This window comes from Saccostrea echinata, unplaced genomic scaffold (assembly GCF_033153115.1).
Source record: "Saccostrea echinata isolate AGI-Se365-2 ecotype Australia unplaced genomic scaffold, CSIRO_AGI_Sech_v1 ptg000018l, whole genome shotgun sequence".
Lineage (NCBI taxonomy): Eukaryota > Metazoa > Mollusca > Bivalvia > Ostreida > Ostreidae > Saccostrea > Saccostrea echinata.
Window position 1 is genome coordinate 1,417,150 of NW_026889767.1, and position 4,319 is coordinate 1,421,468.

Genomic DNA, 4,319 nt, shown 5'->3' on the forward strand with positions numbered 1-4,319 from the left:
ATGCCGTAAATATCCGAGAACCCGGTTAGCCGACAAATAATTCGAGTATCGGTTAGTAAAAAAAAAAGAGAAAATAGAAAATTATAGTAAATTATTCTACCTTCAGACATGTAATAGATTTTAATGCTTTTCAATTGATATTCCTCTCCTAAGTCCACCATAACCCAGGTCTCTGAACTACTAAGAGTAGTATGTGCACAGTGATTAAAATTTTGTTGGATATTTCCGTCAATAACTTTTTCTGCTGAAAAGTTACTGTATGTCGAACTCTGTGCTGCTGTACACGTACGTCTTTCACATATATTATCTGAAATTTCATAAAAAATATAATTCAAATTCTTAATATTCAACCATCTTTAACAAATAAATTAACCACTAGTACTTTTCACAATTTTGTAACAATGTATAATTTCTATGTATAAATGGTTTGTTTTATTTATTTTTTTTATATATATATATAGTTTTCGGGTTTTTTTTATTTATAAAAATATTTTAGATAGTAAAGAAAATATGAAGAAGTGTATTCTATAAAGATTCATTTCAGAAGGCTCATTTTACATTAGAAGTTCACAATTCGAAATTTTCTTAATATTTCAAGGCATATTTTTGCACCGATGACAGCAAAATTTTGAAAAGCTCTAGAAATGTACACAATTGTAAATATTGTACGAAAAATCTTAATCTCAATCTAAAAATATCATTGTCTGGAATTAGATTATTTACTGGTGTTATTACTATCTCATCACAAAGTATTTGGATTTTCCGTTAATTTTAAGAAAGAGGACAAAAAGGGAATTGACTAAGAATCATCAGAACACAAGAATGTTCCAATATTAGCATATTTCAGTGACATTATAATTCTTCACATAAATCGAAAGATCGAGCTAGAGCAGATATGCGCTCGATGACATTAAATCTAAATATGAAGGTAAAATACATTTTTTTCCTCTCAAAATGATGGAAATTTGAAATAACTACTTCATTATTTTGAAGTCATATTTATCACATGGCGTCATGCATGGCTGGTGAAAAATATAATGCTTTGAAATCTTCAGATATCGTCATTGTTAAGAACATAATTCTAGACTTTTCCATCAAAGTTTGATTTTGGGGGCAGATACTGGTCATTACCGGACATGTCCTTAAACCATGCAATCGGACTGCGCTTTGGACTCTCGAGAAGAGAGAAATCATGGTATTCACAGTGCGAGAATCTAGAATTTCGAGATCGAATATCTGAATTAAGCAATGAAAATTCAAGGTCTAGATATATAATCTAAAGGAAGGTAGCAACTACCCATGATTTAAAAAATCCACTTATGATAGAATGTTGCATAGGTGATTTTTTTTTTTAGTTCTCTTAAAAGATAAAATTTCAGCATTTATGATACCTCATCAAAACCAGTGAAACGTTCACTAATGATGTTTTTCATTTGAGGTAAAGAATCCTGTACACTGGTGATAAAAAATTTTGACGGGAAAAATAAGTACTCTCATCCCTACTAATGAGGACTCATACATTAATGGATGAATTTGATATTCGTTATTTATAAAAGGTTTAGTACCTCAATATTCCCATCTCTATGGTTTATTTGTAGTTGTTTTTGTTGGGGTAGGTGGGGGTTGTTGTGCAGGCTAGTGTCTGTCCTTTATGATCATTAAGGGTTCTCGGTGATATATGTTTCTGTGATGAATTGATGTACTTAGATTTTGACGCCTAACTGTGTAACTGATGAAAAACAACAAAATACAACAACAAAAATGCAAACGTTGCATACTGGGCAGGAATAGACTCTTACCTTAAAAAAGATTAGTATCTTAGTATGAGTCAGTTGTGCTTTAATAAATTTTATTATTTTTGTAAACATGACACGATGATTATCAATTGATCCTCACCTTTTTCTATTGCATGATAAAATAAAGGAAGGGACGGATAAAATTCTTGCTCCTGCACATATTGTCGCCGACGACATTATGTGCAGAATTACATTGCACCTATTGTCGCCCCTCGAAACGCACTGTCGCCAGAGGTAAAATAAGTATCTACACACTTTGTCACCTGTCAAAGTGCGCAGACTCTTGTAGCATGAACCTGGTTTTGCCGACATGATCTTCAGATTTTACAAGATGATATTTGTCACAGAATTCAATATAAATTTTACTAATCATCAATGGATTAATGAAGAAATACAGTGCCTGATTGATTAAAACCCCCTATTTAAAATATTTCATTGAAAATTTATGAAACTGAAAATCATAAACGGTCCCCGCTATTGTTCAAAGGCACTCTCCAGTGAAAATACGAGAGTTTTCAATAAAGTTCGTAAATAATGACGAGTTTTGTAAAAATGAATGGTAATAGATATACTATGTTATGAAAGTCATAAGTCAGAATAATTTGGTTTTGACTGTATAATCTTATTATTCTTGTAAAAATCGAGGTCTTTAATGGTCTCAGATAATACTATTGAAATGGTATAAACTTTGAGAAAAAAGTTTTCGGATTGAAATGGCTATTTTCTAAATAAAAGAAGTTGACGAATGATGAAAATTAAGTTCGTGGCAAATAAGATATTTGTCTCCATTTTGGCATATATTTAGTATCAATTTTTGGACAGATTATGATATCGCAAATATGAAGAAAATACAGCATGAAATATATCTAAAATTGACAGAAAAAACGACGTTGGCCATCCAAATGAAAACTGCGTCCAATCATAGAATTCTGCCAAAGGACTGAGCTTTTTTTCTTTCTTTTTTCTTTTGTTACAAGCAGGCAAACAACAAATAGCATTCATGTAGAAAAAATGTCATTTATTGAAGTAAATGACGAAAAATAGTAAAACACAACAATAATGGGGGTCAGAAAGGGGACTCAAATATAGAGTATTATATATCTTAGGCAAGCTATTGCACAATCTGACCCCGGCACCATAATAACATTCTAACATGATGTACATAGGGGAAAAAAAGGGGGGGGGGTCAACCAGACTAGAATAAGAATTCAAAACCTGGAAACTTTCACAAGGTACAATATACATGTATTTTAAGTTGACCCCCTTATAAACATAATACTATTTAAAAAAAAATAAATACAAAGAAATGCCCTAAACAGCAGACTGCAATCAGAGAACGACATCATTTACCAATAAAACATTGTATCATTAGTGGATTTTTGTGTCATTTATGGTTGTTACGAAGCAATTTGGAGACAATGTAATATCACAACAACAGAAAAGTAATAATATTGAGGGAAATTTGTTTTCAAGTCGGAAATAAACAAAGCACAACTAACCATAGGTCACCTTAGCGTTTAAGAAAAATTTTAAAGCCTTAGGATAATTCCCTCTAATTCCAACTTTATTGTACGATTCCAGCCCCTAAAGGTAATGATTTAAAAGAACTCTAAACCACTTACTTTCGGATGCCTCAACATAATTATGTCCAAAGTAACCTTGCTCTTCTGAAGAAAATTATTTTCTGTACACATGCATTATATAAAATTTAGCCCCTCCCCTTTTTTTTCAGCTCTTCAAATTTTTATTCAAGTATTTCGGATTTCCAACGTTTCGGCATGAGCATCACTGAAGAGACATAATTTGTCGAAATGCGCATCTGCTGTATCAAAACTGGTACCGTGTATGATTTACATGTACACCTCAACCGAGTCGCAGAGTTCATAATTTTAAGGAAATAAATCTTTAGTCAGCTAAACTTTCGATTGTTTGCATATAAACTCTCCTAAAAAAAATATCTTATTCATTTTCAAGTAACATGATGATCAACTTCTCATGGGCCACTTGAGAAAAATATTTTTAAACAGAAACGTTATACATGACTGTGATCCGCTATTATAGTCCAAACTTATCTCTGGGTACCACGGTTTGATCAAATTGAAACCTTATACATGAGTATGCTTGCATATAAATATTACCTTTTAGGGCCTATTTGTTTTCTTAGGAAGATTCTAAAATATATTATTCAGAAATTTCTCATGTTAAGCCTTGATCACCTTAACCCTGTGGGCCACGATTCGAATTAACTTGAATATGCAATACATAAGGATGCCTGTATATTAATGCATGTGACTATACCGACCAAGCTATTTTGCGCTATGTCAGCAAGCTTTCACATTATTTTATTTTTCTCTACTTAAGTGAATTTTGAAAAGGTTTTTTTAAAGACATCAGCCTTATTTTTTTCCTTTTTCCTGCATATCATCTCTTTTCTAGAAGGCGAGGCTCTTCAAATTCCCTTTAACCGAAGATACTTTGTGGTAATTTCATTCATACTGATTAATATGAAATAATTATGGGATC